General features: G+C 38.1%; 1 protein-coding gene across 4 annotated transcripts in view; it reads right to left on the bottom strand.

Annotated features, from left to right (window-relative positions):
* The window catches only part of cntn6 (contactin 6), a 150,248-nt gene that overhangs the window by 70,571 nt on the left and 53,711 nt on the right, over positions 1–25,966 (bottom strand). For all 4 annotated transcript variants that reach the window (XM_085160253.1, XM_085160255.1, XM_085160254.1 and 1 more), the window contains exon 2: positions 4,727–4,787. The gene's annotated coding sequence lies outside the window, so the exon portion shown is untranslated. The remainder of the gene's footprint in view (positions 1–4,726; positions 4,788–25,966) is intronic.

Genomic DNA, 25,966 nt, shown 5'->3' with positions numbered 1-25,966 from the left:
TTGGATGAAAACACTGAAAAAGCAGATCTTTTGCTTCTTTGCTTTTCACTGACAGTTACTACCGTGCCTTTTAAAGTTCTTGCTTAGAGACTTTCAGAGATTTGAAAGCTCGTATAAGAAGATAAGAAGATCGTGCTGCACTCTTTGAGTTATAGCTTGTACACAGCAAATCCAGCATGTCCAAATTAACACTGTCAGATTTGATTTCAACACTTTTAAAGTGTCTATATGGGTCCACACCAGAGAGTGTTAATTTAACTCTTTTTGGAGAGTTGGTATGTTAACTCTGATTTAGTGTTAAACACCAAATCTCTCTGGAGTTGATAATTTAACACTTGGTGTTAAGAGTTTATATATTAACTCTCAAAGAGTATTTTAGTTTAACTACATAAGAGTTATCTTCTAATTAATTCTAAAAAACGGGAATTTTACTGTTCTGAACTTCTAGAAATTTCTTTTGGAAATAAACATTTACTAAAAAGACGCAATGGTTTTTGAAAAACATTTATTCTGAACTGTGCACCACAATTTCAAAACATTTTCTGAAAGATGTAACAGTGTACATGTTCTCACTTTCATTAGAATTTCGTTTATCAAAAGGTCTGACATAGGTGAGCTGGTAAATGCAAATAACAGCATTCTCATCACTTATTTCAATAAATACAAAATACAATATGCATGTCCTTCATTCATCACTTTGTGGAACTTCAGCGCACTTCTGCTCTCCCCCATATTCCATCTTCACAAGCATATCCTATGTGGAGATTGAAAACAAAATTAGTTGACACTAATTAATGGCACAAATCAATTGCAGCACAGTAAAAAAAGAAAAAAGGAATCCTTTGAGCCATTACTTGTGTAAAGTATTTTCCCAAAAGACAAGGACACAGACAACAGGTAATACTGAACTAAATGTAAAACCTCAACCTTTTTCATTTTTACCTAAACCGTGTGCACAAAACTCTGGAGGAATCTAAATGCTAACGTAGAACCCAGTCAGGACATCTGCTACTGCTGTTTGCTCGTTTTTTATGGGAGATCGTTTTCAGGCTTCAAGTAGCACCATTATACCAACATTTCACATTCTAGACATTGTTTTAAGTGTATTTGACCAAGAAATTTGACTGAAAATTCACATGCAAGCTTTTTTTCAAGGCTGTGGTATTTGCCCGCAAACAATACCTTTCAGCTAGCTAAAACAGAATATTATGCTATCAGCGAGCAACATGGCTAATGCCTTCCACACAGCTTTGTCTCAACTCCAAAGAGCCACAGAAGTAAAAGCTAATAACAATAATTGAAACAATCTTTGAAAACATGACTTACCAAGCATGGCAAACAACTCAAATATGTAGAGCAAAATGTTCTGAAACGGCTTCACTTCAGCTTCGATTGGAGCCGTGCTGGGGGCGGAGTCTGTGAATTTACTCTATTGGTGTCATAGCCCCTGTAGGAGTTCAGAGTTAAGAGGTCAAGAGTTAATGTTTCCATTGTAACACCTCCAGATTTGAAATAGAAACACTCATTTTTAACACTCGATTTTAACTACTATTATTTTACACCTCAGAGTTACATTAAAAGAATGTGACTCTACTTAGAGTAAAATTAACTCTAAGACTACTAACACCAAAACATTTAACACTTTTGAATTTGCTGTGTAGATAGGACTGCATTATCTATATTAATCCTCCCATCATTCATTTTAGCATGTGAGTCAAAGACAGACCATTTGCCAATATGAAGATATAAGATTAGGAATTAGAGTCGTTGGTATTTCATGGATTGTGAGGATATGAAACCATTAAAGCCAATAGGAGAGGTTGCCTAACAAGCCCCTGCAGCCTAAAGTCATTAGTAGACTTGCTCTGCTCGCTGACAGATGTAATTTATGTCAAGTCGTCCACTTTCACTTTTGGGATGATCAACTTTATTCTGTCCACTTGCAAACCCCCTCGTTTGTTCAGCATTCAAAGTCGGGCTCAAGGATTCTGGTCGCATTTAGCAGTAGACAGTAGCTATTTATGCGTAGTGCAGAGGCCCCAATCCCATAAGGTATATAAGTGAGGGAGCGGGCACTGTTCCCGTCTCAGACAGCACAAGTCTCTTTTAATGATGCATAGGTCCTTGGCATCCTCAGGGAGGATGTGTTTCTTGGTCACAGTCCAGAAATTTAAAGCAGTTGCTTGTGATCGCCATGATTAATTTATATACCCTAGAAAAAATACAATGGTAATAATTCTTGTGCCCAGTGGATGGTGGTCGCAGGTGTTGGAAATACCAAATGGGATGAGGCCAAGCTAATGGTGCCTGGAAGGGAAACTATCTGTCAAGGATAATCCCTAATACTGTAACACCCAGCATAGATAATGTCCTTTCCCCCACCTCTCTCCCCCCACTGCCCATGATATTGAGATAACGGTGCTAAAATGATTACAGGAGGAATGGGTACTGACACGGATAAATCTGTGTATCCAGAGTGAAGTTTTGCCTGGTTTAACATTTAGTGAAGATTACCTTTCCCACTCTGAAACAGCCAAACTAAGCTAAGCATAAAAGGGTGGGGGGATGCCCTGTGAACTCCAGTGAACCACGTTCCACTTCATTACACTCTGAGTAATTGGTTAAATATGTGACTACAGAAATTAACTTTGCCAGCCTTGCGAGAGGTAATTAAGGCATTTTTTTCCTCTTTTTTTGGAGCAGGGAGGACAACCAAGATAAACGCAACATTCAGCATCACACAGAGCCAGGTAAAGACAAAGTACCAACAGCCTGAAAACACATCCTCACTCCTTGATTGTTCAGTAATTATATGGTACGCTAATGCTCATATCAATATATGCCTTCACTGTAGAGCTGTCGCTTCAAAGTCTTTGTTTTATCTTATCCAAGCTGTAAATATCCACAAACCCACCTGATCTCAGATTATAGTCCATCTTAAATCCCATCAGCCACAAGGGAGCGTGAGCAGTGCTGCAGCTCAGGTGGCAGACTGTCACTCATTGTACAAGTGCATATTACAAACACTGAGTAGGAGAAGGAGAAGAATATTGAAAGCTAACACCCTGCCAGTTCAAGACAGACTTAGCAAACAGAACTGTACATGAAGTTAGGGCGTGGAAGGACCAGAAAGACCTCAGATGTGAGGTGAATACTTATAAATGCACAAGGAAAGAAGATACAGAAATCTCAGTTGTCTTTTGTCAACTTTTGCTTTTCATGCGGCAGGGTTAGGCCAGAATTTGTGATCAGTTGTATTGTTGGAAATGTTCCTACCAGTTTTCTGAAGCTGAAGGTTTCAGATAACCTTACAAAGAAGGACAGAACCATCCTTTAAGCAGTCATGTTTTCCTGAGTTGAATTTTTTTCTCTCCAGAGGACCTGAGCCCTTACCCAGTGAGGTAATGTCTGCTAGCTCCATTTTACATTTTTAAGAAACATCCGGGTTACGTTAAGTACAGCTCCTAAATGATGCTCGTAAGGCCGCTGAGGAGGTGAAAGATGCTAGAGCTCCAAAACTGCTGTAAAGTTAGCAAGCTAGTTGCGGCTAATGTGGTAAGGCGGGAATGCTACCAATATCAAATTCCCATCCATTAAGGTAAAGTCAGTACATTTAGATGTAAATCTACAGTAGGTTAAACACCTTCGGTACAATGTGATGACTATGCAACACCTTAAAGTAAAGGGGTGTTTACTTTTAGTAACGTAAAAATACTGTGATTGGTTACTTTTCTCAGTAACACTGTAACATCAACGCTAACACTGTGGAACAAATATATACTGGCTTTAGCTTTCATGTCCTGCAATTGGGGTGAGAAATATAGTAAAACTTCAAAATAATATTGCTTTATATGTACTTTTTTCATGTCAGTCATGTCGTAATCTCTGGTGTGATCTCAGTTTCGCTCTACTGTAAGCATAGCTTGGGTGTGCATTTTATGCTATAATAATGAATGTAAATTGTTTTTACTGGATGAATGAAAGTTAGTATCATTTATCAATACTATATGTCTGACAGATGGTTTGTATCTCACCTTGCTACAACAACTCAACAATATTAGAGTAAAACATATAATGGGAAATATGGAGGAAGAAAATGAGGTGTGAGGATGGGGAAACTGATTTAAGCAACTTTATATTGGGTTTCTTTACTATTAACGAAATGTTTCTATCACAATTACTCATTGCTTTATATAATTTGTCATTATTGTGGCCTCTTATCCTAATAATTTAATATTATCCAGATATATACATTTTAGTTACCAAACAAATTTCTGGGGATTATGTTGGTAAACAAGTTGTTTTACTGAAATACAACTACACTAATATTTTTTGGGGGAAATTGTATTTTAAATAGACTTACCTTCACATTTAATCTGCAAACTAGCTCATCAGGGAAGTAAAGTTAGAAAATAGCCCCTTTTGACTAGCATAGCAACAACAACATCAAAGTGTCTTTATTTATTGACTGCATGTTTTAGACAAATAGCTTTACCTCTGCAAACCTAAAAAGTGTAATACTTTAAATACTTAAAAAATAGTAAATTGAGAATTGCTAGGACAGAACATACATCTGCCTACCCACACATTCCCAGGAAGAGCAGATTATGCTACCACAATTCCTTTACCTGGAAAAACAGTAATTTATAGTCAGTCAGTCATTTATAGCATGCAATAAATCACAAAGGCCAAAGACAAGCATGTTTCACACTGATTGAATACTCACAGGAAGTAGAGTCTGCTTGCTCTTTCCTTCACAGGTAAGACACAATCAGTCCTTTGGCCAGCTAAGAAAAAAACAGAGGAAATGTTGAGTGATTGTAATAATACTTTCATGACAAGACAATTCAAACTGAGTTTAAATGCAACCATACAATCTGCACAACCAAACAGGCTATTCCTTTAAAATCCTCTAGATTGAAGGCACAAAGTGATGCAAGAATAATAAGTGATATGTTTCTAAAGAAAATGTACATCGGAGAGTTGCTGCAAATAATTATGTGAGGGAAAAACCTTCAGATATATAGATCTGCAGGAATCAGAATAAACACTTTATCCTGTCACAGTGTTGAATTCTTTTTATGATTATATTATATGGAAATAATAATTTTGCTGCTCGCAGTAGGATGGCTAAAACAACAATTCATCCTTCGGCCAAATGTAATATTGTGTTTTTTCAATCAGCATTTAAAAATCAAACAGAGCAGCTGTTCCTTTGTTGTACAATAAGTTGTGAATACTGATAGATTGAATACATTTCTATGGTGTCCTTGTTTCTATCAGTGATTCATTCTCTAGCTCAAGTGAGCCACTTTAGAAATTAAATACAGTTTTCAGAGGGTGGAAATGTCAAAATAATTCTCATCTTTTCTTTGTTCATTATGTTTAATGTAAAGACTGTAAAGTTAAAGGTTTATAGGTCAGACTGTTTACAATATGTGATGTTTCTTTCGTTTAGACATGACCATTTGTGTTTGCTCTAATAGTAGTCATGTACAAATGTTGTGTATTTTACAAAACACAATTAAGTTGATCAGTAAAATTATTGAAATTTTACTTTTTTGACTATTAAACAAAAAATAATAGTCAAATACAGCAATCACGGAAAATGGAAAATATTCCAACATGTATGGAATTGGGTTTGTATTAAGTAATATCCATATTAAGTACAAGCTTTTACAAACTAGCTTTTCCAGTTGAAAGAAAAGCAGTTAGAGATTTAATAAAAATGAAAATTGCAGAGAATTTTATTTTTGTTTTATTAGTACTTTGGGTGCTTTTAGTAGTACTAATCTTAAGGTCGTATTGTCACATATATAGTCATTTCACAGATCATCACATTAATTATTTGGTCTATTCATCTTTATTGACTCTGTTTCCATAGCTGCTGTGTAATAATGAATAATGAAAAATAAATAAGAAATAATGAAAAAAGGAATGAACAGAACTAGCTAATGTAAAATGGCAATGAATTCCACAATTTGGGAGATATTACTGTTCATTAGTTGATCTGAGCGACAAGGAAAGGGGGTGCAGTGCAAGTACAGCAGCTCTAAGACATAAGACAGGGCAAGGCTATTTAAGGACTGAAAAACATACAAAATCATTTAAAAATAAAGCCTGAAATGGACAGGCAGCCATCTGAATAACGATAAAACATCGGTAATATTCTTCCATATTCTAGTTAAAAGTTGGGCTGCAGCATTTTTGCACCACCTGAACCTGAGACCGGCAGGACTGGCTAACACCCACATAGAAATAGTTACAGTAATCCAACCAAGTTGTGATAAAAACATGTGAAAAAGAAATTGACAGAATCAGAATACTTTATTAATCCCTAAGGAAATTATGTGGGTTACAGTTGATCCAAGACAGTAACAGACTAAACTATTAAAATAATACAATTTATTACAGATTTTACAAATTTAAGAAATAGCACTAATATATTAAAAACATGCTCAATTATAAATATCAAGAATTAACAGAGGTGGTTATCAAGAATATTGACAAAGAATATTACAGAGGTGGAATATATATGATTGATATTTGACTCTAACCTCTGAACTTTGTCATTTGCTATTTAACTGTAGAGCATGTGCAAAAAGGATGTAACTATTGCAGTGTTTACAGTGTATTAGGAGTTGTACAGGGAGAATTGTATGCAGCCCCGTGATAAATCCTTACTTTTCACATGCTGCTGATAATAAAGTGCACTTCATTTACTGATCATCGGCAAGTGTGATCACTACTACAAAAGAAGTTGTTTTAGCAGTTTGCAAGTCTGGAGCACTGTGGTATGTGTTGACACAATGCCACATTTTCCACAATTCCCAAGAAGGGGACATCCCAGCAAATTTAGAAAAAAGATCAGAAGATGCAGTTCTCAGGGAACCTGCAAAAAGCCCCAAGATCTACATCTAACAAAACAGTCCTCAGTCAGCATGTTAAATGTTAAAGTTCATGGCAGTAGAATTACAAAAGACTGGACAAGTATGGCTTGTTGGTAAGAGATGCCGGGAGAAAACTTCTCTCTAAATAGGACATGGCAACACAGTTTAGGTTACAAAGTTGCATCTATACAAAAATGCAAAAGTTCTGGAGCAGGCACGACCAAAGTGGAGATGTTTGGTAGTAATGCACAGAACCATATTTAGCAAAAACCAAACAGAGCATGTTTGCACAAATGGAGGAGATTTACACCATCACTACCAACAGAGATGAAGATTTTAGTCCAGTATGCACTCATGAAATCCTGTAGTGGGATCTCCAGAGAGATGCATCAATGAATGAATGCCTGGAAACCTCTGTTAATTGGAGCAAAACTACAAGGAAGAGTGGGCCAAAATTCCTCAACAATGGCTTTCTTCAAGTTATTGCTATTAAAGGTTGTTATAAGATACTGAGTCATGGGCTGTACTTTCTTTTTCACAGGACTATAGGTTCACAAATATCAACTAAATTCCGTGGGCAGTAGCACCATAGGCTTTATAATACTTTGTAGCACCTCATTTAGCTTCGAGCTTGTGTCAATGGCTGTGACCCATTTTAGCTCCTACCTTTGAGGAACAACAATTACAAAGGTGTAGTCATAGTATGAATGAGAGCTGCTGTGCTGAGCAGCTGCCCCCTTCTCCACATATGACAGCCCACACAGAGGATTGAGGGTAACATTAAATAGGACATGTTGTGCATTAACAAACACTGGCCCCACTTTCCTGAATGTGAAAATACATTTCTACAGGAGATAGCATTTGTTAGGAGGAAAAGTCAGATATCACAAACACGTGCTTCGAGACACTGCAGAACTAATCATAATGACCTGAATGTCTGCACAGGCACCACAGAGGCCATTTACTCAGTGTAATTTGGTTTCCAGCAAGACTCCTGCAGAGCCATCACAAAAAGACTGATTGATTCTGGAGCTGGACAGAGCCTTGCTTGCCCTGGCCTAAATAATAATAATAATAATGATAATAATATGAGGAAGAGCAACCAAAAGGAAAAAAAAAACACTGCAAGCAGTACACTGCAAGCATCGGAGGTGGCTTTTCCTTTAGTAAAAAAAACTGGAAACTTTTTTAATTTGAGGATGATTTTGTTTAGAACTAACAGGTATTACACAAGAGATATACTTGAGGAAAACACAGAGAGAAACAGCTTCCGCTGGGAACTTGTTTAAAAGCGTGGAAACCTTTCAAGAAATGAAATGCATTGAAATTCAAGACTTAGCTACCTGTAATGAAACATACTAGGTTATGCTCTAAAATTGTCTGCATAAGCACTCAATTGTTGTTGCTTGCATCATTTAAAATGGAATTTTCCTGGATAGCATATATTGGGAATATCTGATGGTTTTTTTGATTAAATTATACCTACCTGCATCTTTTTCTTTAAAGATGCCAGAGATGCCTACACTATCAATATCCCCTCAATCCTGTTTAAGTAGGAATAGTATTATCTGGGACTTCCAATAATTTTCTTACAGCTGTGGCTGTCATTGATACGATCTTAATCCAGTACAAATCTACCATGTTCTTAATTTTAAAATTAAAAGTTTGACCAACCTTTTCTTTTGCCAAACACAGAACTTCTCGGATTATATTAGTCCAGTGGGAATCACCATCTTTGTAATTTTCCTCTTTTATGATGCCTCAATTAGACTGTAAAAAATCCAGTCATATGGAAATGGCAGATGTGTCAAACCACATAAACGATCTCCATGGCTACATTATGGATCAGTGAGTGTTGGTTTACTTAACCTTTCTTCCATGAGGTTCTTTTAGTATATGGTAAGCAAGAAAGTCTTTAAGTGGTGATGGGGCTAGGGTCCTCCAAAGCCCCCAGCTACAGGGCTGGTTTGATCTGACAGACTGGTCCATCTTTGAACACCAGGATTTAGAGATCTTCACACAGTCTGTCCTTTTCTACATTAATTAAGTGTTATGTAGAGAATGTGACAGCGACCAAAACCATCCAGGTTTTTCCTAACCGAAAATCTATGTGGTCAGGAGGACACAGAGTGGTTAACCCCAGGAGAGCTGCGAGCCCTAATGGCATCTATATCCCAGCATACTCCTGCAGGGATCCTCGCCAGGCTGTTCAACCTCTCCCTGACTCATGCCACCTTTGTCACCTGTCTGAAGGCCTCCACTATCATTCCCATACCCAAAGACACTGGAATAGACATTCTCATTGACTACAGACCTATAGCCCTCATGTCTGTAGTCATCAAGTGTTTTGAGTGCATTAGAGACCATTAACCCCCCTCCCCCGACCCCTACCTGTTACCTTACAGAGCAAATCGGTCCACGGAGCATACCAACACCATTAACCTTCACAAAGTGAGCTAAGTGAGGATGTTCTTTGTGGACTCAGCCTCCAACACCATAATCCCAGACATCGTTACCACCAACTGAACCACCTTCTGATCCCCACTGCCACCTGCTCCTGGATCAAAGACGTACTCACCAACTGGCCTCAATCAGTCCGACTCAGACCCAACCACTTTAATGTCCGTACGTAGATGACACCACCGTGGTTGGGCTCATGTCTGATGGAGATAAGACAGCGTGCACTGGTGCTCAGAAAATAACCTGAAGCTGAGGGACAGACAGGTCCACTTCCCACTCATTATGAATGGAGAACGGGTGGAATCTGTCTCGACCTTCAGATTTCTGGGCACCCTCATCTCTGCTGATATCACCTGGACCCATAACACTAACTCCCTGGAAAAGAAGGTCCAGCAGCAGCCGCTCTTCCTCCCTGTCCAGAGGGAGAATAACCTGGACCAGAAGCTGCTGCTGGCCTTCTAACGTTCCTCAGTGGATTCCTACTCCCTGGGTGTTTGGTAAGCAGGGGCCACAACTGAGAACAGGAAGGCTGTGCAGAGGGTTATTAACACTATCCGAAAACCCTACCCTCTGCCACCCCTGGAGGCCATCGCCAGATCCTCTAATCTCAGGAAAACCAGGGACGATCCCTGTGCTCACCACCTGTTTGACCCGCTGCCCTCTGATCGACTCCTCAGGTCAGTTAGGTCCAACGCCTCCAGACTAACAAACAGCTTCTTCACCTGGGCCATTCGAACTGTCAGCAAATACTGAGCCCCCCCAACCACCACCACCACTTCACCAATCTGACCCATGGTCTGAGTAATCCCCATCAATCAGGCAAGTTACGCACACCAAGTCTTTTCTTTGCACCAATTCCAAGCACTTTGGAACTCTTTTGTTCTCTAATGTGTGCTTTTCTCTTATTTTTGGGTATATTTCTCCTGTTTACTATTTATTCCTGCTGTCCACTATATATTTTATTCCAGCACAGTTGGTGTAAAGCACCTACAATTTTGTTGTACATGTACAATGACAATAAAGGTCTATTCTGTTCCATTTTATTCCATTCTATAATGAAACAAGGCCAGAAATAGAACATTTATTCATCATCAGTGAAAATTCATCCACATCAACACAGGGCACTGGCTAACTGAGACACCTATGCAAGCTAATTTATTTCTGTGATAGGCAGGAAAGACTAGTTAGTTTCGAAAATCTGGGGAAAAATTGTATAGCTCTCCCACACCTTTCATCCCAGCGGGAACAATTTTCTCTTCCTGCTCTCTGCCTGTCTCCAAGTAAGAAGTCAGTGGTGGCTATCTCCCAAAATCTGTGATATGTTCAACCCCATATCCCGCTCTCCCTCCAAACTTTCTGACTCATTTCCAGATTCAAACCAGTGCCTCAGAGGAACAGGCAGAGCGACTAAAAGAAACTATAGCTATAAAGAAAAAAACCCTGTAGACACAATACAACCCAACAACACACTAGTATTCTGTCCGAGTTTTATCCTAGGTGATATTTAGGGTATGATGTTTGCATGCATGAATTAAGTTGCATAATCAGTTCCCTGGTGTTAAAATTAATCAGATTTCTCAGGTGAAACTTAACATGATTTAATTAACACATCAAATTTATGCCTCTCTGCAAGGTCACAAATCTGACTACATTTCTCTGACTGTAAATCTATCCAAGTAATGGTTGTTTCACACCTGAAACTGTCTCATAATGTCTAAAAACAATCCCTACTTGTTACCCTGGGAATGAGTGAGTAAGTAAGGAGCACTGCCTCTCAACCTGGAACTTTAAAATGGGGCAAATTACCAGTTTCTGTGTTTGGATTTTTTTCAAATCCATTTTTCACTGAGAAATGCAAGAAAAAGATTTTGATCCAAACACCAAGCCAGCATTTTCTGTTCAAGTGAGTATCTGTTACCTTAACATGTTTTTGCTAAGTTGCTTATCATCTTTTAAACCCAGCACAGATGACTCACAGTTATGGGCCGCATGAGAGACCAAAGTGTGGTATTTACAACCTTTTCATAGCTTCTTGTTTCCTCATTCATCAAAGAAATAATAATATAAATGAAAGAAAAGCATATATGTAGACCAGTTGTGTTGGTTAACTAAACAGATATGATCCAGATAAATTGCAAACACAAAACCGTAATATTGCACACTTTTAAACTTAAAAGGATCATCAGTCACATGAATTTCTGTTTATTTGGTTTGGGACCTGTCTTCTGGCAGCTTGTGGCTTGCAAGCAGCAACTTCTGGCCATTGCAGAAATACCAAAAACTGCAGTTCCTCTAGGTGCCACTTGAGGCTGGTCTTAAGGGGGACTCAGTCCCATCTTAAAAATGCTCAGCCTCAACCTTGGCATGCTTTGACATATTTGCTGACATATAACACGTGGTTGCCCTCTAATTCTAACTGCCTCCTTCATTTTTATTTGGAAACACTTAATTATCTTAATAATTAGTGATGCGCAGTAACGTGTTACAAGTAACATGTTACAGTAACCTGATTACTTTTTTCAAGTAACGAGTAATCTAAGGTAACCTACTGCAAAAAAAGTAATTAGATTACTGTTACTTTCCCGTAAGCACGCTGCGTTACTGCGTACTAAACCGTCGTGCTTTTGTTTGTTTGTTTGTGTGTCTCATGACAATGACGTAAGCACATGCAATGCCTGTGGCAGCAACACACGTGTGTAGATCAACAATGGATAATATGGAGTGTGGGAGAGAGTACGACCACGCAGCGTGGACGTACTTTAAGATTTAGTCCGTAAAAAGTGACAAAAACATTAGTGTCTGCTGTACACTCTGCGTGGGCTGGCAGCATGCTGCCACGGGAATGTGACATTCACAGAGAAACCCCGGGATGCCTCCAATGACACAACCGCTGCGACAGTGGGCAAACCTCCACCTGCTCCACTCCTGCTAAACAGGTGACAATAGAGTTAAGAGCGACAGGAGTTAATGTTGCTGAATCTCTAAATTTATTTATTTTTTGCTGTGTTTTACTTGCATCTATTTGAAAGAGTGAGTGTAAACACAAAAGACTTTTATTTTATATGCTGGAATATGCAGAAAATAGGTTACATGTTAAACAAATTTCTTCAAGACAAAGGCTGTTGCATGTAATTTAATTTTTGCTTTAATGCAATGTGCATAAAATTAAAACTCATAAAAAAAAATTTTAAAAGAGGCTTTCCTTTTTAGTTCAGTTTTAATATGATGGATTATGCATAAAAATAGAATTGGGTTGAAAGGTCTGTTGCTTTATTACGTATTCAAGATGTGTATCATGTTTTTTTAAAAAATAACTAAGTAACTAATTATATGGCTATGTTAAACCACACACCGTCATAGAGACTTGCGAGTGCTATTAGCAAGGGCACTTCGTGTTCCCCATAAAATGCCATTGCTAACATAGATTAAAAAAAAAACAATACCTGAAGAGGGTAAGTGAAGGACCCTTATTAATCAACACTTTTAGTTTGGAATTGCTTTGTTTCCTCTGAGACACTTGACTTTCCACAGAACTCAAGTTCTTCAGTTCAACGCTTTAGAGTCTGTTCCAGGTAACCATTTATAAAAGAGCCTCAAATGACTCAAGCACAACTTCTTAGGTAAGGTAGCAGAAGAGGAGCCTATACTAATACACCTGTCTATGTAAGTGTGAATGAAATGATATACACTCCAGATGGGTCGTCAATCCATCACAGAACACATATTTCAAAAGTGATTAGCACAACCAGATGTGTTTTCACCCAGCAAGATATTTTAGAACTGTTTGTCTATAGACATTTTCAACTGACACAAGAAATCACAAATGCCATTTCATAAATAATCAAAGAATTCTTGCAATTAGTCATAATGACAAAACGATCATTGTCTTACTGTCCTTGACTATAACAGTGATTCAGCATGCATAGGGAAGTCTGAAAAGAGACTTTGCATTCACTATTGCAACACAGCGTATGGTCGACCTGGATGAAAATAGACTCTCTAAGGAAGAGTGCATTTTATCATTCTGGCAGCAGCAACAGGGGTTTGTTTTGAATAAGTAGAGGAATACTTAACATGTATAACAAGGCACCCTGGCTATCCAGACAAGAAATACAGAGACTCTGACTTCATCACCACAAATCCGACGGAACAGGAACCAACACATAAATAAATAAGCAAATCAAGGACAAATCAGGTTACTTTTTCAATGCATTGAGTGAAAATATTTTAGATTGTATGTGAGAGCACAAATTCAGAAAATGAGTCATTATCCATTATAGTGTCAGCATGCATCTGTGTTCCTTCATACATCCAGCTGGTAATTTTTATTGTATGTGACGCTTTAAACATTACCTTCAAACAATCATACACTATATATAAGATGCCTCTGATCCTGAGCATCCAGATAGTGTTTTTCAGATTGTTTCTCTGAGGCCTGCTGCTACAGTATGTTGCACAGATTTTGGAAACACAAACTAGAGGCATTTCTAATGTTTTCAGTTGTAAATCATTAGTATTAGAATTATTAGAAAAGTGTATTTTACAGTATAGTTGCTGTAAAACCCAAAATACATAAAAAAAAAACAAAAAAAAAAAAACTGGCAGTTCCTTTATCTCTGCATGCAATGAACATTTATTTCAGTTCCTTCTTCCCATGCGTAGCTATCACATGGTCTGCTGCTGGAAACCCCACTAAGTGCCTGCAGCAAGAGAGTCGCATTACAGCAGCTGTACAGATTATGAATGATAGGGAAACTCTTTTCTCATTCATTAAAGTGCCACAAATGAATAATTCATGGTTTCAAATTTCGGGCTTCTAAATATGCAGCCATATTGCACGAGGCCTTTCCTCTCCATTTGATTGTTCCCAGTACAGGTTTTCCAGTGGGTTGGGCTCAGTTGTCAATTTAATGCAAAATACAATGGAAAGTCTCATTTGTCAGGTGACACAAAGAAACAGATAAAGCAAGCTAAAGTCATCACCAGAGGGTCTATTAGTCTTTGGATAAATGAGACATTTTAGCAACAAAAAATACAGTGAAGTAAACATATTTTGCTCTTGGCTCAAGCTATTATTTGTCTATGTTGTCAACCAGAACAGTAATGGTGCTGGTATAATCTTTTATAAAATGTTTTACTCAAAGTAAATATCGCTCAAAGTAATAAAACACCCACAAGAATTTCACAGAGCTGCACAGAAGTGCTAATTCAAGGCAGTAACACTGCCGTGCTCATATCTTCCTTTTGCCCTGCAGATATCTTACATATTAACCTTGACCTTTGCATTATCTGCATAAACATCAAACACCCTGAAGGGTCCGTATATTCAAGTTTTGACTTTCTTATTAATGCAAGACATAAATCAACATTTTGGGGGTGGCAATGCACAGTTGGTCAAGATTTAGATTTATGGCTTTATTTATTTATTCATTTGATGTTGTTGATTGCAGAACATGAGTACATTTATCGCTGTGATGTAACACTTTTTGTATTTTTAATCCTTTTTTTTAGTGAGCCAGATGTTTTGGTTTGAACTGTAGGCACAGCTAACATGAGCCAGGCTGTTAGAATATATGCTAAGTAACCTGTTCTGAAAAATGAATAAATAAAGTCATTTAAACACCGATCAGGCAGTAGTGTTCTTTGCATGGTCGGTTTTTTTTAAATGAAAAAGTGTTTTTTCAGCCCATGCAGCTACTTCCATGTAAGTGTCCTGCCTATTTTTATTACAGTGGCCACCTGAGTGCCTGGCTGTTCAGTTCTGGGTTTTGTCCTTGTCCCTTGCAGCACGAGATCATGCAAGACACACAGATGCCACAGATAATGAAATCCCAAGTTCTTTGTGGTTCTATAATGAGAAATGTTTCTTTTTATAATGTGAAGCATTTCTTTTCCACACATTCTTTCAAAGAACATGAAACCCTGTCCATTTTACTTCTGGGAGACTTAGCCTCTACGCGGGTGCTCTTATTTGTTATTAATTATTTTACTGGCAAACACTTAGTTTCAATATTTTATGCTTGTCCTTTGTACCATTTGTAAATAAATATATGGTGATTTGCAAATCATTACTTTTTGTTTTTAATTTTATACAGAATTAGGGCTGCCACGATTAGTCGACTAGTCACGATCAAAATCGTCGACGACTGATTTAATAGTCGTTTGAAGCTTTGTAAGATCACAAAAGACGCAGGAATAAGTAGTAGGATTAAGAGTGTAATAACGGAGTGAAACAGAAGATGGCAGCACTGCATGTACGAGGATGCCAGCTGCCGTTAAACCCCGAAGAAGAAGTAGCTCTGTCCCAGAATTCATAGCAGCCCAGCTCAGTTTCCAACTAGTCCAACAATCCAACTAGTTAGTTTTAATATTACTCTTATTATTCTTTCTGGGTCACAAAATAAACGTTTAACATATTTTCAGGCAAGAATGTAGCTGTGTAAACCTCAAATATCTGCTCAATTTATCAAGACACCACAAATTTTCAAAAGCGCTCCGACATTTTCGGTGACGTCTGTTACCCACTAGCTCGATAGCTAGCCGGGGGCAAGGCTCACTAGAGCCGTGAGAACACCGGACTCCCGGCACATCGTTTTCAAACCCACCGCTGTCTTTCGCTACTCAGGTTAAATATATATAAGTCACTTAGATAACTTAAAAATGTTATTGTTTGGCTTTTTTCAGTATTTTATTTGTTCCTGAGTAAATCGGTTTGGCTGAGATTAAAGTTATAGTTTTTACACAGCAGAATAAACGTCAAGCAGACAACTGATTATCAGAAGTGTGAGATGCTCGAGAATATACTCCGGTGTCCCGTTATATTTTAGATAGCAAGGAGTAGGGATGGGTATCGTTTAGGTTTTATCCGATACCGGTGCCAAACCGGTACTTTTGAAACGGTGCCGGTGCTTAAACGGTGCTCAAACCGGTGCTTAAAGAATGGAAAACACAAAAGTGGTCCAAAAACCTCTCATGTTCAGCTGTTTTTTTGGTAAAAAGATAACAATGTTAGCCTTTTCTGCAGCTATGGGGCATATATGGTATCATTCTTGCTGGAAGCAGTGCTTTAAACATGGAAAAAAACACAAACTTTGTCCAAAAACCTCTCATGTTTAACTGTTTTCTCACTTTTTCTTTGGTCATTTTAGCCTTTTTGGCCAGGGTGAAGGGAGTATCTGCCATCAAACAAGAAGACAGCTGCATGTAGCTATGATGGTGTTTGCTAGTTCACCTTACATGCATTAATGTAATAACGTGGTTAGCCTACTCAACGTAAATTACACACGAACAACATTAAGCTACTCACGCAGAGAAGAACGGCTGCTGCTGCCATCATCATCCGTCATCATTTCTGCTACACTGGCAGGGCTAGGGGCCAGGACTCTCCTCTTCGGGTTTTTGGGGGATGTTGCTAATTCCGGGTCCGATAACAGGCAACCCACAAGCAGTAGATGTGCTCGGTGTGAGGTCTCGCAGCAAGCTATCAAATACGGCGCATTTCTCGGCTTTAAAAAAAAAACCACTATGCGTCGCCAGGTAGTTTCATCAGATTTGAGGTGTTACCTCCTTTGACAGCATCACAGTATCAGCTTAAAGCACTTGTTGCAGCTGCTGAGTTTGCATCTTTTGCTGTGAAGTACAGCCAGACTTTTGACCGCTTCGCCTTGGACATTTTTAATCTGTAGCTCTGCTCTAAAAGAACGTACGTACCTGGACCCGCCTACTATTCTCGGAAACTTAAAATGATTGGCTAGAATCTAAAGTGTATCATTCCATACCAGTTGGTGGCGGTAATGCACCTTTCAGTTGTTTGCCAACCGCCAATACAAATGTAAGGAAGAAGAAAGTGTATCACAGCTCAGGAAAAAAAGCACCGAAATAAAGCACCGAAATGTGCGCTGCTTTTCGGTCTGGTTACTACCGTTTATGTCAGAACCGGTGCCATCATGGCACCGGATACCGGTACCCATCCCTAGCAAGGAGTTTATTAAACTTCACAGAAACAATCTGCAAATTTCATTAAAATTTAACAAACTATCATCTTGTCTTTATTTTTAGTTAGCACATACCTTACACACTTAAAGCTGTAAGCTAATGATAGTTATATAAGAGAAGATGCTGCTGGTGCAATAAGCTGTAGCTGTACGTCCAATGGATGATGATCTGATTAGTCGACTAATCACTAAAATAATCGGTGACTGGTCTATGGAACGCCAGGACTGCCATAATGAATTAATTAAATACACCATTAAATAATTAATTAAATGTGTCAAATAATTAATTAAAATGGGAAATAATTAATTAAATAAATAGTTATGACACATGTAATTAATTAATTATTGACACATTTAATTAATTATTTATGTATTTCACATTTTAATTAATTATTGACACATTTAATTAATTATTTATTGACACATTTAATTAATTATTTATGTATTTCACATTTTAATTAATTATTGACACATTTAATTAATTATTTAATGATATATTTATTTATTTCATTTTGGCAGTCCTGGCGCCTGGCTCTCATCATGAAATAATTTTATCTGTCAACCTCACCCATCAAACGCAGGGGGCGGGGTTAACGCTGCCCATGCAGCTTCTCTAACATTTGATTGGTTGCCGTGCAAAGTAAGTCAAAACAGGTCGATCCTAGATAATCGATTGCTTGTGTAGACTTGGGGCAGCCAGGTATCCCAGAATGCATTTCAAATCACAGGCAGCAATGTTGGTGGTGTAGTTTTAAAATACCCCGTTTTTCTGTCACCAACTACACTTTTAACCGTGTTTTAGCCGCGAATGTCGCGTTGTAATCTTCACATGTCGGGTCAGGTTGTCAACCTTTGCAAACATGTTCTATACATGTTTGCAAAGGTGCTCAGATGTTTTCAGAGATTTCAGTAGCTCTGCTAACAGTCAGCATGCAGAGTGCACCGAGGGGGTTACGTTAACCGGTTTGTTTACATATTCCACTCTCCGTGTTCCACGTGTTGCATTCGCAGATTCTCATTTTCACCGAACGATCGTCTCTTTCCACCTGGTCTTGTGTCTCTGTGCTTCTGTAACATAAAGAACGAGCTGACATTTTTCTCACGAACCAGCGATCAGCTCAACAGACCCTCAGTTACCTGCATGCATCCTCCTCCTCACCTGTCAGCTGTTTAACACCTGCTGCTAATTCAAGAAACACGCCCACGTTATCTGGTGATAGTCACAGTTTAACTGGGCAGCCGGTGCTCGATATTACGCAACGTCAGCACATTTTTCTGCACAAGATAAGTAAATATAGTTTTTCCCGAGCGCAGAGCTGCTGGAGCTTGTTTCCCAACAGAGCACTTTATTGGCGAACCCACTTCATCAGCGGCTGATGTCCAATCACCGGCACAGCTTTGAAACCTCAGCTGAGTTTTAGCTCTCAGTGGTTAAACGCTGGACTTAATTCACTCAGGTTCTGTCTGTCGGGTCACGTTTACTTCGCTGTTTTATTTACAACTGAGCAAATCGGTTTGGCTGAGGTTAAAGTTACGTTTCATAACTGCACAGTTTTACAGACGTTTAATGGTTCACTGGCACATGTGTTAGACTGAACCATTCGCTTTTCTTTATCTGGTGTGTTTTGGATTTAACAGTAAATTTTGAGATTAAACTGACTTTTAAAATGTTTTTATACAAAGAGGAAAGAGAAGGCGCATTTCCACCGAGAGGAGCAGAGTTTCCAACTACATGTTCATAATGCAGACTGCAACCTGGACAGAAATATTATATCATCTGTTTTTTAATAGGTTTTCTAAGCACCAGCGATCTGTTAGAATTTTTAGAGTTTACTTAACTAAAAATAAATGAGGTTAACATATAATTTGTGTGATTTTTTTCTCTCTCTCTCTCTTTTTATTTATTTATTTATTTTTTTGCTTTTTCGGTCATGTTATGTTTAACTGTCAAAGGTTTGTTACAAACTATGAAACACATGGTGCAGACTTCTGGATGTTAGAAGAAAACTAATACTGCTAATAAGGCAGGAAGGTGTCCTTTAAAACTAAACATGTTAGTAGGACTTTAGTATTTATATCATAGTTTATGAAATAGCACGTGTATTTCAGTAATAGCCTACTGATTTCAGTGTAGTGGTGAACAGTCACACAGCTCACGTGGGTGTTATCTGTGATACTCCTTAACTATAATTTATCCAGGTTAACTTCAGTTAACTCTGAGCGGCTGGATCGACGGAGGTCAGACAACAATTTTACATGTATGATCTTAAAACAGGACACAGCCATTATCCGTCCTGGCCTCATATCAAATGTGAACGCAGACTGAGTCTATGTTTGACGATTGCTTTATATCTAATCTTCCTCTCAAACATTTAAACAGTCTGCAGCTGAGGGAATACAAACTCAAATTGTCGGAACAGGTTTGCTCGTTTCTTGCGTTCATTTGGTAATTTATTAAATGTATAACTGTTATAACTGCTGAGTCTCTTACGCTGATGAAAATGCAGAAAACACAGATCACGAACACCTGTTCAACCAATCGCTTTCATTCCACTTTGACAAACTGACGCGTTCATCTCTGTTACAGTGTTGCGTTAGACTGCTATATTTTTGTGTTCTTTATGCTGTAGATTTTCACGTCTCTGGAATAGTTGGCAGTACTAAGGATGCTTTTCTGTAAAATCATATTGATATGACCCGTGAATTATTCGTAGATGACAGTTAGATTAGTCAGCTGGGAAACTCTGTGTTACCTCAGAGAGCTGAAGATATCGTGGATATGCTGACCTCGCTCTGTGGTGTACAGGTCCATTTACCCTCATGATTAATATTCACAATAAAAATATTAGCCGAACATCATGAAGTCTGTATGTGTGTCATAGTTTCGAACAACCTTTGTACAGTTAAAGCCAGCAGTTACTACATGAGGAAACACCAACGTTATCTCTTTTATGCGTTTATACACAGGTCACGCTGATTACTGAACAAAAACCCAAAGATCAGCTGTTAATCGAATTTATTTGCTCTCTCTCCTCCTTAAACATGTTTTTAATGTTAGTTATAATTCAGAATTATACTGAAACATGTATGACGAACATCAGGAAATAAAACCCTGATAAATATAACCTCAGTAAAAGAAGTCCGTGTCAGCGGGGGTTATTACAGCTGTGTACCGGGGCCTGAGCTTTGTCGGTGGTAATAACAGCTCGTTTGCTTGTGAGGCGAGCGGGTCTATCCACGCTTTGCCGTGAGACTGGGCAGACATCTCCGAAATCATCGAAGCACTTTTGCAAAGAGGCTGTATCTTGAGAAACCGACCAGACACATGAAGATTAAACCACTACATTCTCGGCTAAAAAAATATTAAAACTGTATTTGGTGACACACATAAACAGGGTTTTCAAAGTTCAGTTCTGTTAGTTTCCACATGCTGGTTGTTGTGTGCTAAAAACAATGGCCACCAGGCCAAAGCAATGGTTTTGAGTCGATCAGCGTTAACCCCGCCCCCTGCGTTTGATGGGTGAGGTTGACAGATAAAATTATTTCATGATGAGAGCCAGGCGCCAGGACTGCCAAAATGAAATAAATAAATATATCATTAAATAATTAATTAAATGTGTCAATAATTAATTAAAATGTGAAATACATAAATAATTAATTAAATGTGTCAATAATTAATTAATTAAATGTGTCAATAATTAATTAAATGTGTCAATAATTAATTAAAATGTGAAATACATAAATAATTAATTAAATGTGTCAATAATTAATTAATTACATGTGTCATAACTATTTATTTAATTAATTATTTCCCATTTTAATTAATTATTGACACATTTAATTAATTATTTAATGGTGTATTTAATTAATTCATTATGGCAGTCCTGGCGTTCCATACTGGTCGGCTATCAAAATAATTGTTTGTGGCAGCCCTATACAGAATCACAACTTTTGGCGAAACAAAGTCGTACTTAGTTATTAACATTGTAGTGAGATCACTAAATGCAAGTTGAAACGGATCGATCTTAATGAGGAACACCTAGAGAGTCATCCAAATATACATTTCCCCTCCACACGGCCGTTGTTTGTTCTGTTTTGGCAGCTTTGCTGCTTGTGTTCATTCTAACTTCTTTTATGAGTCTATTATAAACTTTATTCGTGGATAAAAGTTCAATAAAGTTACTTTACTGTATTTTACATTAATTGGAAACTAATAGATAGAGAGACTTAAAAATGTCTTAATAAACACACACACAAATGCATCTCTGACTGACTAATGTGGAATTTAAAAATCCAAGGATGTCTATGTAAATATTCTTCTTACTCTGACAATTACCTTGTAAGCCTGAATTACAGCAAGTCAGGTAATCAGAAGAAAATGCATTAACAATGTCGCCAAAACCAAAACCAGCCCATCTGTATTTCCTCAGTTAGGCACACAGAAATCTAAATGAAAGCGTTTCGGCGAGCACCTTGGAATATTTCACCCATGAAAGAAAAGCTGAGGCAGCCTTGGGAAGAAAAACTGTCCACTGAAAATTACAGTTTTCAGTGTGAGCGATGGCAGCTCTGTGTGTGACACCAAAACAAATTTTGCTGTAGAAAAAAAAAAAAAGAGCCTCAATCATAAATTGCTGATGCTGTAACACCCACATCATCATGCCATGCAGTATCATCACAGCTACTCAGGCTTCTGTCGACACTGCCTGCTTGTATAGCTGGCTGGGCAATTGCAGCTGTCAGTCACCTAAATAATGTGGGAGATAGTGGTGGTATTTCAGACAATGGAGAGGGATTTTATCATCCTTTATCCAGTAGGTCATACAGAAAAAAAGAAGAAAAATTAGTGTAGGTGGGGTGCAAGCAACAACTGCTGTTCTTGACAGGGCTTTGACTGAGTATTGTCATGAAAGAAATGAAGTTCATGGCTGTCTGATCACCCTTCCTGACATCATGGGAGTGAGCCTACAAGGAGCTTGCTCGAGCTAGGAGCATCACAGCTGGGTACTGCAGCAGAAAATATGAAGACACACAATACAGTTACTACATAAAATATTCATGCCATTTTGTTGCTTCCACGGTTGAATCTCTTCAATGGTTCCAGTGGTGGCTTGTTGGAAGAAGCTTGATAAAGAGAAAAGTCTGCTCTCACTTCTCAGGAGATTTGTAGAGTCAGTCTCAGTGAGAGCCTGCAGGAGGGATCTGCACGGCCCCCCCTTTGAGCTAGCATATAGATCATGCTGGGTTTTACGTCTGGTGTTCTTCAACTGGTGTCTGGTTCTTTCATGTGCATTTCATATGTTTGCACCAGTGCTTAGATGAAATCGCAGCACATCTAATAAGTTGTTATGAGAGAAAGCGAGAGTGTCGGAAGGAAAGATTACTGCCTACAACCTGTGCAAAGGCTCAAGTCTAAGTTTTAATTTGTAAGGATGATGAGGCCTTCAAAGCTTCTTAACACAACAAAGACCAGTGGATTTAGGGTCTAACAGATAGTCAACATCAGCTGATAGCAGTCCTTCTGTTTAGCACACACACACATTTCTCCATTGTGCATGAATTATCCTGGCCACAAAAGCTAAAACTTAATTTAAAAAATATATTGAAACAAAAACACTTTTCACATTCACTAATCTGAAGACTGAGTCTGCTTTGTGTTCTTTTCTTTGAAAACATTTAAAAAAAATGAAGAAATGAGTTGAGTTACGTTGAAGGTACAAGCAACTAACAGCAGAAAACAACATGACACCATTTCCAAGAAGAAACGGAAATCTCTGAACTAAACTGACTGAACTAGTTTATGTGAAGTGGGGTGTCCACACAAAACTAATTTGACTAGCTGGGGGTCTTAATCTGGTTCATTGTTTTGCATAAAAGAATATTAAAGAGTTTCATTTCTGACAACTGTAGGGTCGTAGCACAAACAATGTTTTGTTTATAAAACTGAAGCAATGCTGTCAACAAACAGGGCTTAGAAGAGACTCAGCGAGCTAACTGTAACTTTAATCTATTCACTTACATTTCATAAATGTAGTTTAGTTGAAATGACTTTAAATGAGAAAACAATAATTCAAATAAATGTATATAAAGATGGACATGGTCTGAAAACTAAAGTTAAGAAATGCCTTAGACCAGCATTCTTTCTAATGGCAGCAGCAGAGAGCAACTCCCTGCTTTCATAAAGAAGTTTGTTTACATCTACGGGGAAAACAAGAAAGAATGGGTGACATCACAGTTGCTGTGTCCATCTTTTAATACAGTCTCTTGTTTTGACGTAAGAGAATGAGTGATTTAGCTTGTGCACCTGCCTACATTAGGCCAAAGCCACATATGCCTATAGACTGGTTGGCAACCCCTTGGCAACCTCCGTTACCTAGAAAAAATGTGTATTTCTGGTCTGGTTGTCAAAGGCTGTTTGTTGAAATCAGTTCCAAAGAGAGTGCTGCACTGAAAATATCCGTTTGTGATTTCTTTGGTTGCCCGCCAGGTAGCTGCCAACCAGTTTTTAGGCTTGTATGACTTTAGATGACTTAAGAAAGCTGACTGATGCACCAGGGGCCCACATCTAGCCTTTAAGCCCTTGTACAAACCGAAGGCACATGAACATACATTATCCATGATACCTCCTTTTCAAAAGATGTCAGAAGTCATGTTGCTTTATTTTAGTGATGACATCATCAAGGTTTTCCAACTGTGAAAAAAGCTGGTCCAGATCCACAAATGATGAGGACCGTCTTCATGGGCGAGTACTACACATTTTCACAAGTAAACTAAACTTAATCTTTAAAAACTTGGGAAACCATCCTCTTCGTGTAAATTCATTTATAATGTTGTGTAAACAAAACTTTCTTTCTTTAATTCATGGTGAGAAGTTAAGATGGATTACATCTAACTGATATTGATCTCTTTGGCAAATGAATTAATGGGCTACATTGTGCTAGCCATGCGACAAACTGGTGACCTATACAGGATGTACTGTGCCTCTCGCCCTATGATAGCTGTGATAGGCTCAAGAACCCTGATAAGGATAAGTGAAAGAGAATGGATGGTCAATAAAGTATCTATCAACAATAAAACAGGAAAATCCAGAATAAGGCTGGTAACAGTGTTGAAAGGAATTACATATAAGTTATTTTAAACTAATGAAAAAAAACCTGTCAAATTTCACCTACCCTGGTCAAAGGCAGCCAGCAGAAATACGTAAATTGAAAATCTAACAACACTGGCTTGCACACAAAGTGGCTGTACAAATAGTCAAAGAGAACACGATTGCACCTGCTTGAAAGCTGAGACATTTCAATTTCAGAATGCAAATGGTTTGAGACTTCTACTGTTAAAGGGTCATGCCCTGCAAAAATCAGGAATCACCTCGCTGAGAGCAAAACAATCTTTGCACACAGTTCAGTTTCAAAAACAGAGGATTAAAAAAAAGCAATTTCACCTGAGAATATGTTCAAAGAAAAATGTCAGACTTCGGAGAATTATTCCATTGTCTGTGTTAAAGAGTAAGCAAAGGGGGAGATATTTAGTAAGTGGATTTGAACCATTTGAGGAATATGTGTGATTCTGATACAAAGCATGGGCAAAAGCCATCCTGTCTCTAAACCAACAAATAAAATATGGTTAATGTGAGATCAACAACGGTTCTTCTTTCTTCAATCAGTCGGTGGGAAAAGCAAGTATGCTTCTAAGATAATCTGTCTAGCTTTTGTTGTTCACATCAACAAGAACAGAGTCCACGTCATTGTGCCAGTTATAATTATCTTAAATCAACCATTAAATCAATTTCTGCCTACAATTTCTACTTTAGAATTAAAAGAAGCGATATTGCCTTTCTCTCCTTTTTTCTTCTTTTCAAACATTTTGTTTGAACAGGCTTTACTAGAATAGGCACTGGGCAGCTGGTGTTTATGATTAGTGTGAGCTCAGCATGATGGATAGTTGACTGAACCATAAAGAAATGCAACCATCCAACTTTTTCCAATTGAAACTCTATACCGATGCCTTGGCTTCAAATATCAGAAATCAGATCCAACACTGGTATTAAATGAATAAGCTGTGTTTTTGACTGTGAGGAAGCGACTGCAATGCTACACCCATGCTAGCATCTCCTTTTACTGCTCTCACTGTGAGTGCGCCTCCTCACACACACACACACACACACACACACACACACACACACACACACACACACACACACACACACACACACACACACACACCTGAGATGGACCAGGTGAGAGACAGGTGAACTGAATTAATACTAAATGAGTTGAGGATGACATGTAATGTGATAATTCAATAAAAGCAACATAAGAGTGAACGGACAGTGTGAGAGCTGCAGACGAGCTTTTTGTTGGACTTTTTCAGTTGTCATCTTAAGCAAAAACAAAACAAGTAAAATGCTAAGACTTTTAATTTACAGCATTTTTAAAAATTTTAAGTAGTAGTTCATTAAGATCACAGAGCAGCATCCATTGTTGACCAACAAAATAGACACTTTTTTTTGGTTATGAATCTGCTGATAGCATTAGTGTTAAGTACAGCTGCAAATGCTGTTCGAAGCCCGAGTTTTGACAGTGTTAATTATATAATAATTGAATTAAGTCCTAATTAGGGATG

The sequence above is a fragment of the Neolamprologus multifasciatus genome, chromosome 5, assembly GCF_963576455.1.
Source record: "Neolamprologus multifasciatus chromosome 5, fNeoMul1.2, whole genome shotgun sequence".
Lineage (NCBI taxonomy): Eukaryota > Metazoa > Chordata > Actinopteri > Cichliformes > Cichlidae > Neolamprologus > Neolamprologus multifasciatus.
The sequence above is the reverse complement of the archived record's forward strand: the minus strand, read 5'-3'. Positions and strand labels throughout refer to the sequence as shown.